At 34.3% G+C, this 17,287-nt stretch overlaps 1 protein-coding gene across 1 annotated transcript in view; it reads left to right on the top strand.

Annotated features, from left to right (window-relative positions):
* LOC120430070 (E3 ubiquitin-protein ligase UBR1) overlaps positions 1-17,287 on the top strand; it is a 97,260-nt gene that overhangs the window by 56,301 nt on the left and 23,672 nt on the right. The window lies entirely within an intron of this gene.

Genomic DNA, 17,287 nt, shown 5'->3' with positions numbered 1-17,287 from the left:
CTCAAATAGCAGCTGCCCGTTGTTATTACAGACAATTGTACCAATAGAAAAGTGTGTTTCTGTTGTCTGTGAACAATTTACAACACATGTACCAACTTGTACTTGCATGGAAATAATTATTTTCTAATAAAACAATTCGAATATTTGAGAAATTTGATGAAAATTCAAAATATATCAAATAAACTCAAATAGCAGCTGCCCGTTGTTATCACAGACAATTGTATCAATAGAAAAGTGTGTTTCTGTTGTCTGTGAACAATGTACAACACATGTACCAACTTGTACTTGCATGGAAATAATTATTTTCTAATAAAACAATTCGAATATTTGAGAAATTTGATGAAAATTCAAAATAAATCAAATAAACTCAAATAGCAGCTGCCCGTTGACATCACAGACAACTATACCAATAGAAAAACGTGTTACTATTGTCTGTGAACAATGTACAACACATGTACCAACTTGTACTTGCATAGAAATGATTATTTTCTAATAAAACAATTCGAATATTTGAGAAATTTGATGAAAATTCAAAATAAATCAAATAAACTCAAATAGCAGCTGCCCGTTGTTATCACAGAAAATTATACCAATAGAAAAGTGTGTTTCTGTTGTCTGTGAACAATGTACAACACATGTACCAACTTGTACTTGCATGGAAATAATTATTTTCTAATAAAACAATTCGAATATTTGAGAAATTTGATGAAAATTCAAAATAAATCAAATAAACTCAAATAGCAGCTGCCCGTTGTCATCACAGACAATTGTACCAATAGAAAAGTGTGTTTCTGTTGTCTGTGAACAATGTACAACACATGTACCAACTTGTACTTGCATGGAAATAATTATTTTCTAAACAATTGGAATATTTGAGAAATTTGATGAAAATTCAAAATAAATCAAATAAACTCAAATAGCAGCTGCCCGTTGTTATTACAGACAATTGTACCAATAGAAAAGTGTGTTTCTGTTGTCTGTGAACAATGTACAACACATGTACCAACTTGTACTTGCATGGAAATAATTATTTTCTAATAAAACAATTCGAATATTTGAGAAATTTGATGAAAATTCAAAATAAATCAAATAAACTCAAATAGCAGCTGCCCGTTGTTATCACAGACAATTATACCAATAGAAAAGTGTATTTCTGTTGTCTGTGAACAATGTACAACACATGCACTGAAAGCCTGGCCATGGTAATTGTAAGAACATTTGCTAAAAATGCTGCTTATTAAATTAACTGTGGCTTTTTGGTAAAAGTAAACGCAAATATGGTGAAATGTACTATACTTCCACAAAATTGCATGATAGCAATTACAAAATCATTATCATCCTCTCCGTATTGGAGGGTTAATATTACCATACCGCTCTCGACATAGTAAAACTGACTGCGTTCATCAGTCAATCCAAGCACGGAATGTTTTTAGCAAAAATACATCGGTGCGTGTTCTCAATTTAACCATACAATATGGTAGCAACTACCATGGTAGTAGGGCAGCGAATGACCAAGAAGGTTAAAGCTGCCAGAAATAAATGAATTAACAACAACAACAACAACCATGGTGGTGGAAGTATAGTACATTTCACCATATTTGCGTTTACTTTTACCAAAAAGCCACAGTTAATTTAATAAGCAGCATTTTTAGCAAATGTTCTTACAATTACCATGGCCAGGCTTTCAGTGCATGTGTTGTACATTGTTCACAGACAACAGAAACACACTTTTCTATTGGTATAATTGTCTGTGATAACAACGGGCAGCTGCTATTTATTTGATTTATTTTGAATTTTCATCAAATTTCTCAAATATTCGAATTGTTTTATTAGAAAATAATTATTTCCATGCAAGTACAAGTTGGTACATGTGTTGTACATTGTTCACAGACAACAGAAACACACTTTTCTATTGGTACAATTGTCTGTGATGACAACGGGCAGCTGCTATTTGAGTTTATTTGATTTATTTTGAATTTTCATCAAATTTCTCAAATATTCGAATTGTTTTATTAGAAAATAATTATTTCCATGCAAGTACAAGTTGGTACATGTGTTGTACATTGTTCACAGACAACATAAACACACTTTTCTATTGGTACAATTGTCTGTGATGTCAACGGGCAGCTGCTATTTGAGTTTATTTGATTTATTTTGAATTTTCATCAAATTTCTCAAATATTTGAATTGTTTTATTAGAAAATAATTATTTCCATGCAAGTACAAGTTGGTACATGTGTTGTACATTGTTCACAGACAACAGAAACACACTTTTCTATTGGTACAATTGTCTGTGATGACAACGGGCAGCTGCTATTTGAGTTTATTTGATTTATTTTGAATTTTCATCAAATTTCTCAAATATTCGAATTGTTTTATTAGAAAATAATTATTTCCATGCAAGTACAAGTTGGTACATGTGTTGTACATTGTTCACAGACAACAGAAACACACTTTTCTATTGGTATAATTTTCTGTGATAACAACGGGCAGCTGCTATTTGAGTTTATTTGATTTATTTTGAATTTTCATCAAATTTCTCAAATATTCGAATTGTTTTATTAGAAAATAATCATTTCTATGCAAGTACAAGTTGGTACATGTGTTGTACATTGTTCACAGACAACAGAAACACGTTTTTCTATTGGTATAGTTGTCTGTGATGTCAACGGGCAGCTGCTATTTGAGTTTATTTGATTTATTTTGAATTTTCATCAAATTTCTCAAATATTCGATTTGTTTTATTAGAAAATAATTATTTCCATGCAAGTACAAGTTGGTACATGTGTTGTACATTGTTCACAGACAACAGAAACACACTTTTCTATTGATACAATTGTCTGTGATAACAACGGGCAGCTGCTATTTGAGTTTATTTGATATATTTTGAATTTTCATCAAATTTCTCAAATATTCGAATTGTTTTATTAGAAAATAATTATTTCCATGCAAGTACAAGTTGGTACATGTGTTGTACATTGTTCACAGACAACAGAAACACACTTTTCTATTGGTACAATTGTATGTAATAACAACGGGCAGCTGCTATTTGAGTTTATTTGATTTATTTTGAATTTTCATCAAATTTCTCAAATATTCGAAATGTTTTATTAGAAAATAATTATTTCCATGCAAGTACAAGTTGGTACATGTGTTGTACATTGTTCACAGAAAACATAAACACACTTTTCTATTGGTACAATTGTCTGTGATGTCAACGGGCAGCTGCTATTTGAGTTTATTTGATTTATTTTGAATTTTCATCAAATTTCTCAAATATTTGAATTGTTTTATTAGAAAATAATTATTTCCATGCAAGTACAAGTTGGTACATGTGTTGTACATTGTTCACAGACAACAGAAACACACTTTTCTATTGGTACAATTGTCTGTGATGTCAACGGGCAGCTGCTATTTGAGTTTATTTGATTTATTTTGAATTTTCATCAAATTTCTCAAATATTCGTATTGTTTTATTAGAAAATAATTATTTCCATGCAAGTACAAGTTGGTACATGTGTTGTACATGTTCACAGACAACAGAAACACACTTTTCTATTGGTACAATTGTCTGTGATGTCAACGGGCAGCTGCTATTTGAGTTTATTTGATTTATTTTGAATTTTCATCAAATTTCTCAAATATTTTAATTGTTTTATTAGAAAATAATTATTTCCATGCAAGTACAAGTTGGTACATGTGTTCTACATTGTTCACAGACAACAGAAACACACTTTTCTATTTGTACAATTGTATGTGATGTCAACGGGCAGCTGCTATTTGAGTTTATTTGATTTATTTTGAATTTTCATCAAATTTCTCAAATATTTTAATTGTTTTATTAGAAAATAATTATTTCCATGCAAGTACAAGTTGGTACATGTGTTGTACATTGTTCACAGACAACAGAAACACACTTTTCTATTGGTATAATTGTCTGTGATAACAACGGGCAGCTGCTATTTGAGTTTATTTGATTTATTTTGAATTTTCATCCAATTTCTCAAATATTCGAATTGTTTTATTAGAAAATAATTATTTCCATGCAAGTACAAGTTGGTACATGTGTTGTACATTGTTCACAGACAACAGAAACACACTTTTCTATTGGTACAATTGTCTGTAATAACAACGGGCAGCTGCTATTTGAGTTTATTTGATTTATTTTGAATTTTCATCAAATTTCTCAAATATTCGAATTGTTTTATTAGAAAATAATTATTTCCATGCAAGTACAAGTTGGTACATGTGTTGTACATTGTTCACAGACAACATAAACACACTTTTCTATTGGTACAATTGTCTGTGATGTCAACGGGCAGCTGCTATTTGAGTTTATTTGATTTATTTTGAATTTTCATCAAATTTCTCAAATATTCGAATTGTTTTATTAGAAAATAATTATTTCCATGCAAGTACAAGTTGGTACATGTGTTCTACATTGTTCACAGACAACAGAAACACACTTTTCTATTGGTACAATTGTCTGTGATGTCAACGGGCAGCTGCTATTTGAGTTTATTTGATTTATTTTGAATTTTCATCAAATTTCTCAAATATTTGAATTGTTTTATTAGAAAATAATTATTTCCATGCAAGTACAAGTTGGTACATGTGTTGTACATTGTTCACAGACAACATAAACACACTTTTCTATTGGTACAATTGTCTGTGATGTCAACGGGCAGCTGCTATTTGAGTTTATTTGATTTATTTTGAATTTTCATCAAATTTCTCAAATATTCGAATTGTTTTATTAGAAAATAATTATTTCCATGCAAGTACAAGTTGGTACATGTGTTGTACATTGTTCACAGACAACAGAAACACACTTTTCTATTGGTACAATTGTCTGTGATGACAACGGGCAGCTGCTATTTGAGTTTATTTGATTTATTTTGAATTTTCATCAAATTTCTCAAATATTCGAATTGTTTTATTAGAAAATAATTATTTCCATGCAAGTACAAGTTGGTACATGTGTTGTACATTGTTCACAGACAACAGAAACACACTTTTCTATTGGTATAATTTTTTGTGATAACAACGGGCAGCTGCTATTTGAGTTTATTTGATTTATTTTGAATTTTCATCAAATTTCTCAAATATTCGAATTGTTTTATTAGAAAATAATCATTTCTATGCAAGTACAAGTTGGTACATGTGTTGTACATTGTTCACAGACAACAGAAACACGTTTTTCTATTGGTATAGTTGTCTGTGATGTCAACGGGCAGCTGCTATTTGAGTTTATTTGATTTATTTTGAATTTTCATCAAATTTCTCAAATATTCGAATTGTTTTATTAGAAAATAATTATTTCCATGCAAGTACAAGTTGGTACATGTGTTGTACATTGTTCACAGACAACAGAAACACACTTTTCTATTGATACAATTGTCTGTGATAACAACGGGTAGCTGCTATTTCAGTTTATTTGATATATTTTGAATTTTCATCTAATTTCTCAAATATTCGAATTGTTTTATTAGAAAATAATTATTTCCATGCAAGTACAAGTTGGTACATGTGTTGTACATTGTTCACAGACAACAGAAACACATTTTTCTATTGGTACAATTGTCTGTGATGTCAACGGGCAACTTTTATTTTAGTTTTGTTGATTATTTTAAATATTTCTTTCAACTTCTCCAAGTTTTAAATTTATTGTTTTATAAATCCGTATTTGTATGTATGCACATATTTATTTATGTTCAAATACTTGCAAAAGCATTAGAAAAACATTTTCTCTTTTAGTTTGTATTGTAATACATGTTGTTTTTTTTATTATTCAGTGTAATTTCATTTTAGCAGGCCAAGGATTGATACCTAAGAGCATGCAATGGCACTGACCTTGTTGCGTGCTCTTCGGTTGACGTCCACGTAAGGAACATCCTGGAAGGAGCGTAACTAACTACATCCGTAGTTCTGTTAGATCATCCGAATTATCTTGATCAAAACAGTATAGCTCTGGTTCCTTGCGAGTGTCCTATTTTCTTACCTCCACGTTGGCTTGGTTTTCATGATGACCTAGCTGGTGGCCTGTGGAAACGGATCGTAAACCTTTGACCACCGCGGGTCAGAGTCGAGACGGCTAAAAGAAAGGGGCGCAACAATGTGGGAAAGGGAAGTAATTTGTGATTGTAGACGGTATTGTTTTGATTCGCAGTATGTTGAGTCAACTGCTGTGGATGTACCTGAACGTCGCAGAACGGGGTTTCTCTCCTTTCCATTTACAGCTACCATCTATCTCCTGTTTTTATTTTGCTCTATTGATTCGTACTTCTTCACTAATTCTTCTGTTTACCATTTTGGTTTTGATTTATTTACTCTTGATTCTCGTATCTCTCAATGCTTGCACTCTTTTTTTTTCCAAATAATGCTGCTTTAGCAAACTGTGTGTTTTCTTTAAAATAAACCTTCCCCTAATGTACTAGTAATACCAAGTCTATTTATCATTTGCCTATTCTTTGTTGATTTACATCTTTATTTATTTATTTGATTAATTTTTTATCTAGTCCATCATAACAATAATCTAAGCTTGTTTGTTATCTCTATTTATTAACTATTGCCTATTTCTAGATCTACTACATCAAGCTTATACTTTTTTTACATACAATTATGATTCTCTTACTATTGATTCTTTATAAAGTATGTTCTCCTTTACTGTCTATTGTTTTCAACCTTCACCCTTTTCTTCTAACAAGTGAGGTTCAAGCCCTTACTCAATTTATAGAATGATTGAAGGATTAACACAAATATTACTATTTGTAAGGTCCGGAACATTCCCGTTTTCCACAATCACTCACTCAACCACGCACGCATCCGTCTTCTGCTGCTGCTCGTTGCATTCTCCCCGCACAAAGGGAGAGCCGCCCAACAAGTGGGGCCGCGCAGCTTCTTTGTTCCTCGTTTTGTGTCGTCCTTCGTATGCTTGACAATGTGGGGAAACTTGTGTTAATTAGAAACATCAAATTGTGCGCTAGCCGTGTTAGGACCCTACATCCAGGGCTGTGGAGTCGGAGTCGGAGTCGGAGCCGGAGTCGGTGGAGTCGGGTCTTTTTGGGGACCTGGAGTCGGAGTCGGAGTCGGAGTCGTCAAAATCTAACAGCTGGAGTCGGAGTCGGAGCCGGAGTCGGCTAAATTTTTAGAGCTGGAGTCGGAGTCGGAGTCGGAGCCGAGGATTTCTGATAACCCGGAGTCGGAGTCGGAGCCGGAGTTATCTTAAATTCAACAGAAAATATGTTTTTTTTATTGTTCAGTATTTCCTATAGAACATCTTATATTTTTATTGATTTATCAGATGCCATTGTGTTTTTGAAGCTTTTTATTGTGATTGAAAAGGTCTAATTGTGTTATTACACTATAATCACTAAATGATAATCTCTTACCCAAGTATGTAGTATCATAATTAAAAAAATAATTTAAAAAAATATTGGTTATGTAGTCAGACATATCTAATTGATTCTTGAATGCTTCCTTTTGCCTATATTTATGTGCCCTTTCAATTCAAATTTGACCAAATTTCATCCAGATATTTCTAAAAAAAAGTACACACACAATCATCTTTTACCCCGATAGCATATGTCTTGGTACGAGGTACATAAAAAGATTAAAAATAGTAATCACTGTTTTTGCAAATCGAAAAAGAGTCACTGACAGTTTAACTTTTGTAACAAATAATCAACGATAATAACAATCTCTTCCCGAGCATGGGTAAATAACAAGGGAAATGCAAAGTAATACCATTCAATGGTATCAATACCAAATTTTGGTTTTCGCGAGCCCTTGAAAAAATGTCTAAAGTGTAAGTTAATACCAATCTCTGGTATTATACCAAATTTTGGTATTGTTTTGTTATTGAGCAAATGTTAGAAAAATATCGAATTTTGACAAACTGTTACTTACTTACATACTTAAAAACGCAAATCTACTCCAAATTAAAGCCAACTATTTTATTTTGGTCTAAAAAAGTCATTTGATGATCTTTTTAAATTAGGGAATACCATACATTGGTATTGTAAAGGTATTTTAAATAAAAATATTATAAAATAAAGGTGATTCATAGAAAAAATCTATTTTAAATGATGTTTAACATTCTTAAAAGTATGAAATTGATAAGAAAAAGATTTATATATTTAGACGATTAACTTTACGACAACAATAGGTTTAACGTGAAAAAATTTAAATTTTAGAATGGATTTTATTTAACATTGTGTGCCTTTTGCGTCATAATCGATAACCTCAAAAAAATAATGTCAATCTTTGTTAATTTGATGAAATAACTCTTTCAATACCAAAATGTTGGTATGCATGTGGTATTCGAACTTCGTTCTAAAATCCTTTTAATATTGAATTTGTGTTGAATCCTATTCAGTTGGAATCATGCATCCTCAAAAATCTCACGAAAAATGCCACGCTGCCTGGGCTATAGCCTTTCTCGTTCTGGTTTAGTTTGTTTCTCTTTCGTTGAATTTCCTGATATTTTTGCCTGCAGCTAAAACATGTTGATGCAGCAGCAGCTCGTTTTCAACAAGCGTTGATAGCTCAGTTGGTAAACGGGTAGCTAAAATGGTGTCTGCACCTTACCTGTCATGAGTTCGATTCCAGTATTCCCCTAGTTCTCTTTACCTGATATTTTTTGGCTCTCCAAGCAAGACTTCGTTTTCCTGCCTGTTTGAAGAATTTAAATATAGCATCAAAATTCTACCCATATCTCATTGCAATCCCATTAGCCAAATTGAATTCCCGTTGTAATTCTATAGAGAATTCTCATTGTTTTTTGTCCAACGAGATTTTTATTTACCCGGAAAGTTGTAATTTGTCTGGTATTCATTTGCCCTTGGAATGGCACGTTTTGGTATTGCTTTGGTCTTCCCCATACAGTTTTTTGGTATGATTTCATGGTATTATACCATCTATTACTGGGCAACCAAGGGCACATTTTGGTATTTGTTATTATACCAAGTAATACCAAAATATGGTATTCCCGTGTTATTTACCCCTGCTCGGGTTACTTGGAACTCAACATGCGCATTTTGTTTATCACTAAGTACAAGAAAATCAATATGTTGCATTTGAATAATTGAAACTAACAAAAAATATCAAAAGAAGTTGCAACAAATTTTGAATTAATCATTGATTGTTGATGTTGATTTTAGTTAAACTATTTTGATATCGTTACAAAAAAAACCAAATCTCAAGAATTCAGAGAAAAATGAACTAATAAAAAAATTTATAGAACAAAATGTAGGATTTTAATTTATTTTTTAAATATTATACAAAAAACAAAATCAAAATATTATCAACTGGTACGAATTTTCTCATACTGTATGTCCCACGCCAATATGACGAAAGGTGATAATCTGGGTGCAGAATAGTTGTCCGCAAAGCGGCCTCAATTTAGAACTGTCAAAGCGGAACCAATTTACTGTTCGCATAATTATACCAAGAAGTGGCAAGTATTGTGATCGATCTATAATTTATTTAGTCAGGAATAAAAAAAAATCGATGGCTATTGAGGTATTCGAAGTCAAAACATCTTAATAAGAGGGTTGAAATTGAGATTGGTATAATTCGTCGCTATAATTTTATAATCGCTATGTCTCATGCAAAACCTATGTTTATGACGCTCTTTTAAATGTTAGCGACGAATTATCAATAACTATGAATAGTACTTTCCAAATAATATTGGATAATCTTACTCCGATATTATCACTACACATCAAAGATACATAATCTCGGAACTTCCATTCGGTTGCTCTTCTGATTCACGAAATTCCACCCACTTTTGACACAATTTTTCATCACGTGGAAAACAAAAAAAGGCCTCTTTTGGCCGCCCATCGTTTAGTCTACGAAAAAAAAGTGCGAAGCACTTAATTTTTCATCGAAAACATCAACATCAACAGATCCAAAATGTTTTATAATAATTCACTTCAGCAGCAAAAAATATGTCACGCTTGAGCTTGAACATAGCCTTCTACTTTGTTTATGTTTACAGCTGTAGTGCAGTTGTATTAGTGGGGAGCAGTGGGGAGCTTTCGAAAATCACGTTACGCATTCTGTCTTTTCAGCACCCAGGTGATAATCATTGCATAACAATGTACCTTAAAAAAATAAATATTTGTGACCTAGAAAATATTTTACTTGTGGATATTTGTTTTTTGATTATATTTTAAGTTTTTTTCATATATTTCGATGGAGGCGCAAGATCATTCATAAAACTTCGTTTTAGGTGAAGATTCACGAAGTATCGTGCGCCTCCTTTTTAAAGTATATAAAATTTTAAAATTTAAATAAATTAAAAATTTCCAGGGTAAAATATTTTCCATGTCACAGATATTTGAAAAGGACATCTTAAGCGTACTTTTCACGAAGAAATTGTTTAGATACATTGATTTGCAATAATAATCTCCTTCAGCCGTGATGTCCATGTACGTCTTAAAAAAACAAAAAAAAAATGTTTCGTTTAAAATTGTCATTTTAAAAACAAGGTGCCTGTCACTGTGCTTCTTACAAATGTCAGCCTGAAAGTGAGCAAATTGAATTTTAATGTTCAATAGATCATTAAGACCAGGTTTCTTTTAGTTATTCTTTCAAAAATAATAATTTCATATTTAAATTTATTACCTTGAAATTTTTTTTTTCAAATTTGAGGTTAAGCAAATAAATCCAAATTAACTTACATAACTGTTCTTCTCAAAATGCCTCTAAAACTGAAGATATTTTTTGATTTCTGTTTCCATAACGTATAAAACTTGTAACCTAGAAACTTTTTTTCCGTTTATTTACTTTACTTTACTTTTACTTTACTTATTTTTCTTGAGAAAAACATGACGCTTAGAGAGTATTCAAATAATCCTATTTATCAATGTTTTAAAAATAATTATCTAATAATAGTTAACTAACTTTTGAAACATTTAAAAATATGTGGAGTCGGAGTCGGAGTCGGAGCCAACCATTTGTTGAAAGCTGGAGTCGGAGTCGGAGTCGGAGTCGGCTAGAGTTGGTAGGCCGGAGTCGGAGTCGGAGTCGGAGCCAACCATTTGTTGAAAGCCGGAGCCGGAGTCGGAGTCGGAGTCGGCTAATCTGAGAAAGCCGGAGTCGGAGTCGGAGTCGGAGTCGTTTGAAATATGACCCGACTCCGCAGCCCTGCCTACATCCCACCTTGCTTTTAAAAACAAAAATATTTTAATCGCCCTTCAGTCGCGTTTGTCAATTTTGCAGAGATATGTGCAAAACAATAACATCAGATTATCGCTTAATAGGGGAAATTCTCGTATGTTTGGCAGGTTAAGCACTCGCTCCTAACTCCATCCAATTTTCTGATTATCACTATTTAAACAACTAATTTTGCAAAACTTTTGATAGAAACTTGCTTGCTCACTTCTTATTGAGCTATTTATCACTTGATTTTAGTTGAAAACGCTTTTATTTAGCTTTTATTGAATGTAAAAGTTCTGACCTGTCAACATTAGAGGCACGCTGGAATTAGATGCTGTTCCCCTACATCAGCGATTCTCAACGGGGGTACCGGGCCTACTTGATTTACATGGTAGGGGGTACCAACCTAGAAGAAGGTTGAGAATCGCTGCCCTACATCAAATAAATTCATCAGAAACTTACTACTCTTTAAACATGCTTACTGGCTGTGGTAATATCACATGCTCATTAAGAAACGGTATACGATTCTTCACGAAGCACAATAAATTATATATTCTTGCAACACAATCTATTTACGCTGACGGCATTTTCTAAACTTTATAAACTGATCATTTTCATCAACTACATATTCTTAAATGTGATAACACTATCCACTTTCCTCCCCTTTGACTAATTTTTACATGTTTTTTTTCTTTTTTTCAAGGTAAATTAAACATTATGAAATCAGGTACCTGATGGAAACCTGCTGATTCAAACAATGTACTTCCTTTTCATTGAAGAACATTATTTTTGAAGAAAGAAACTTCACCTAATTATGGCAGCAAACGAGCCACTCTAGCTGAACAGTCTTAAAGGAATATATAATGTTTTGGTATACTAAGTCAACTCATCATTTGAAAACATGATAATAATTACATGTAACTCTCGCCAGTAACAGATTGTTAATCACATGTTGGTTTGCATCGACTTTTGTAGATAATACGACTCTCAGTATTAATTATCATTCTGCTGCAATTGTATCCCGCACTCAATTGTTGGCATGTCCGATCAACATGCTTCATTTCATATCTAAATCAGGCTAATATCCACTTTTGGAAAAATCGAGAATTTATTTTCTCCAGGTGGTAGAAGATATTCCAACGCATCTTTTGAAACTTGAACTTCTCTAAAATATTATAAATACTAATAACCAACCGGCGAAGATTCGGTGACGAACACAACAAAGCGGGTTTTTTTACGGAATACTTGATTTGGCATAATACCTGAATCCTCAACTATGGGCAGAATAAGTTACGTGGTTCCAGAAGTCTGAAATACACAAATCATGCTCGGAATCAAATTATGCTTTATAGTCGCAGCCAACCAACAGTTCGGAACCAACCCACCGCACTTATCGCAGTAGCTAGACTGACGCTCTCTACTATCGCAGAATGTAAAAAATTATCTAGCCAGGCATAATACTATCCTCCACGACCAACACATATTTTTTTTCACGCTAACAGCGAAACAAACTTCTATCACTTGAGTTACTTTTGGTGCCATACAAAAACTCAACAAAACATTCAATTGTATACACTTAAGAAATTAAAATAAGAAAATGTCCAAGCATGTACCAAAACAGCTCAGTACAAAAAACACTAAAGCAAAACCTCCTACTCGGTTTATGTCTACATTCAAAACAGTTGGTATAGTTCGAAAATTGTTTTACAAATTCTCTCTTTCAACCATACAAATCGGTCCCCGAAACTTCTTATTTTTTTCTGACTTGTAGTCTTCGCATTTCTTTCATTATAATCAACAAAAAACTATAATGGCAACAGAAATTGCGCAAACATTGAAATCATTACGCTGCTTTTTCGTTTTTTTTTATATAGTAAGCAAAAACTAGATTTGATCTACCTAGAGATAGTTCCTAACTTAAAATGAATTCCCTCTGACTTTATTGTACATGTATATTGTAATTAGAATAACATTTGAGCAGAACCTAACTATTTAAGACTTAAACAATTTTATATCTAATGTCAGTTCTGACCAGTGTTTTTTTTTCACAGTGTCAAATACTTCTCTCAACATTACTTCAGCTCGTTTATACCAAAGGGACATACCTTCCTTATCTGTCTTATGCTACATGACTTTTTAATACGACTTAATCTTCGCTAATATTCACACCTTTTAATCTCTTTTCATGGAAATACAATTGTTTGTCTGCCAACTGCATAGCTATTTTTCCAAATATACCCAAAAAACAAACAGTTTTTTGGATATAAAGACTCTAGTAATCGAACGGTTCACAAACATCAATCTGGTGCAGCTACTACAAAATCATAGCACTCACGCATCCCCTGTTCATTAAAACTTCAGAACTGTACCAGTAAATTCAGATATCGGATATTGGAAGACTCAACTTTGTTTTTTTTTTTTTACTTCATGTATTGGCATTTTCATCATTTTCAAGTTTGTTTTATTTCTTGCACATTGTCCAACTTGTAATTGCATCCCACAAGCACATAAACCATCATTATGTTTATCATTAAAAAAAAAACGGAATCTACGTAACACCTTATAATGTGGCCCTCTTGAACCTTGCGGTTTCGTCAACGGATCCACAGGCGTGTATCGTTCTTTTTGCGACAAGACTCCGCCTCCCGGGTCTCCTAAGTGTAAAGGTATGGCACGGGGAGAGGGCACTGAATACCTATATTAACACTTAGAATTTTTGCGTCTGCCTCGGGATTCGAACCGGCGACCTCTGGATTGTGAGTCCAGTGCGCGGTCCGGTTGATCCACACAGGCAGACGTCATTCAAATATTCCCCTTTTCTTTCTTTTCTCACGTTTTGGTTAGTGTATCCACTTTTGTTAAAAATCATCCTCAGTTACATTTGTACGGTATCTATAATTATTTTCTTTACGAAACAAAGTTAACGTTATGCTGTCGGTCATTTTTGCTTGTACCAACCACTAGTCCTTCCTGTCCGGCACGGTGACATCAGGAGTGTGAATCTTGTGCGCGTTATGATTGATCCACACGAGCAGAACTTAACAATTAAAACAAGTTGCCCAAAGTTATCTGATATAAAATAATACCTAGTTTGATCCTTCAAGTTCGCAAACTGGAAGTTTATTTCCTCCTTCATCCTTCAAGCTGAAAGACCTTCCAATTCCCAAACTGGAAGGTTTCTATTCCATTAGCCCCCTGGCTTGAAGTCCTCCCAGTTCCCAAACTGGAAGTTCACTTCATCTCTCAGCCCCCAGGCTGGCATCCTTCCAGTTCCCAAACTGGAGGTCCTCTTCCTTCAGCCCCCAGGCTGGCACTCCTTCCAGTTCCCAAACTGGAGGTCCTCATCCCCCAGCCCCCAGGCTGGCACCCTTCCAGTTCCCAAACTGGAAGTTCTCTTTTCCCTCAGCCCCCAGGCTGGCACTCCTTCCAGTTCCCAAACTGGAAGTTCCTCCAGTTCCCAAACTGGAGGTCCTCATCCCCCAGCCCCCAGGCTGGCACCCTTCCAGTTCCCAAACTGGAAGTTCGCTTTTCCCTCAGCCCCCAGGCTGGCACTCCTTCCAGTTCCCAAACTGGAAGTCCCTCCAGTTCCCAAACTGGAGGACCTCTTTTCTACTTAGCCCTCAGCCTTTCGCTCATAAAAAAAAACACCTTCGCAAATCAATACATTAGCTCACATCCTAAAAACTCCACAGTTTCACTATTTCCACGATTATGCTGCATATCACATAGTCAATCTCCCAATGCCCATTTTATTAAAAACACTGCTCAGATTTCACAAGGCTAAACTCAAGTTCATTCATCCCATTTCAAATTCAATAATATTCTTTTTGATTTTACTTAAATCGGTTACTAATGAGATTACACAAAATCAAACAATTAATTAGCAATTCCATCTCTAACTCAGATTAACACAACATACTTTCTTGTATAACAAAACAAATAAATTATGTTTACATTTTAAACCCAATAAAGACCGCATCAAAGTTCTAGTCTCAATGAATGTTGTGCCAAATAGACAGATTTTCTTTTATTTATTTATTCATTTCTATATTAATTTACCGATTTTTTTTATTTATTTATGTTTTTTTTTTTACGGGGAAACAATATAAGCCACCCCCGCAGCCTAGTTTATTGTGCAATGTGAAAACCTCATTATCTTGCTAATACTTATAAGCTGGTAAAACAACTAACATTAATCACTTCAAAAAAAATGGACGCCAAAAATCACGATCAATCCTGCAAAACAACCACGCGGGCCCCGCTGCCTGCACATGATTGATGCAGCAAAAGCAATTAACAATTATTACTGGACAAAATCCTTTTTTTTTATTTGCACTCATTAATACTAAAATGCGCTTACCTTGTGTTTATTATATTTATTTTTTAGTTTTCCTCTGTGCATAATAGGTTTCTTTCGCCTTTAAAAACTTTTTTTTTTTACTCCTCGTCGCCATTTGTAAGGTCCGGAACATTCCCGTTTTCCACAATCACTCACTCAACCACGCACGCATCCGTCTTCTGCTGCTGCTCGTTGCATTCTCCCCGCACAAAGGGAGAGCCGCCCAACAAGTGGGGCCGCGCAGCTTCTTTGTTCCTCGTTTTGTGTCGTCCTTCGTATGCTTGACAATGTGGGGAAACTTGTGTTAATTAGAAACATCAAATTGTGCGCTAGCCGTGTTAGGACCCTACACTATTGTACTTTTGGTAAACTTTTGAATAACATGCCTAGGTTCAAAACATTGTAACAAAACACCGCGACAGAAGAAATAGCAACAGATAAACACGACTCAACACTAGGAAAGACTTCAGGAGAAAACAATACACAGTAAATAACAATTAGTTTTTGAATTCAAACTAAAAATAAAACAGTTTTTGCTTTAATGAAAGTTGACAGGCACACTATAGATGGTTAGGCGCTTATACTTACATCAAACCCAAAGTAATGTACCACCCCCGGCCGAGTTAAAATGCGTAACCGGAAAAGAAGGTGTGCATGCCTGGCACGAACACTCAAAGCGTGTTCTAGCGTGCTGCTCGTACTGACTCAGAGCAAGGGTGAGATGTAGGTGTAAGGGCAGTGCGTGTTCGTCGGGAACCTGGTGCATAAGATCGGTCAAGGCCCGTTCTTACACTGAAAATTGCGAATTGCGAATTCAGTGTAATTTCATTTTAAAGCGGTATACGCACTTCGGAAGGAACCGGTCAAGAAAAAAATCAAATGGGCAGCAGCGGCAGCGCAAGCAAGTCAGAGAGGGTGAAGAAAAGCCCCAAGAAATCACTCCCTCTCCTTTGTTCTGCTGTTCGTAAAGCTGTTCCTTGACCCCTTTCCTTCCGATCAGTGTACTAGCCTTAAAGGAGGCGCATGGTACTTTATATTAAAAAAAATCGATAAATTGTTCCACAGTTGGCCTAAATCAACTTAAGTATGGACTTTTTATACTCAAACTTACTTAAAATTTTCCAAGGAATACGATCCCGTTGTCAAAATCAATATATAAAGTACTTCAAAAGTTAAGTATAAAGGGAAGTACTACTTATAAGAAGTTTAGGTAAAATCTGAACACAGATTCGTTAGGTACATCGATGGTACATCACTTTTCTGTAATAAAGAAGTTGATTTGGTGACGTTTTCTAAAAAACAGCTATCTTTCCAGCAGGGCAAGGCTACTTATCAAACCTTTGAAGTACATCAAAAATCCTTAAAGGTACACACCACTTTGGTACATGCTAAAACCATATTTTTGATTTGGCCAGATTGCCCTGCTGGATGGATTGACATCAAATATTTAAATAAGAAAAATCGCTTGCATTCTGTAATTTCGGAATACATTCGTCCGGCTTCAGCTGAAAATTCATGCTGTCCCATGTTGCATGTTCGAGTGTAGACCTACGGAAAACCTTGCCGCGAGGAGAGGTGAGTGAACCTGTACACGAGCCACCTACGTCATAATTCCTCGGGCGGCCCAGGTCAACTCGAAGTTACCTCAGGCACCCCCAGTGCAGGACACATTGGGGGTAGAAAGCGGATAGATATTTCAGTGAATACAATAATTATGACAATATAGTTTCATATAATCCTTCACACAAAGAAAAAATACTCTAAATTTAAAAAGATCGCTCG

The sequence above is a fragment of the Culex pipiens genome, chromosome 1 (assembly GCF_016801865.2).
Source record: "Culex pipiens pallens isolate TS chromosome 1, TS_CPP_V2, whole genome shotgun sequence".
NCBI lineage: Eukaryota > Metazoa > Arthropoda > Insecta > Diptera > Culicidae > Culex > Culex pipiens.
Note: the sequence above shows the minus strand (reverse complement) of the source record. Positions and strands in the feature narration are given on the sequence as shown.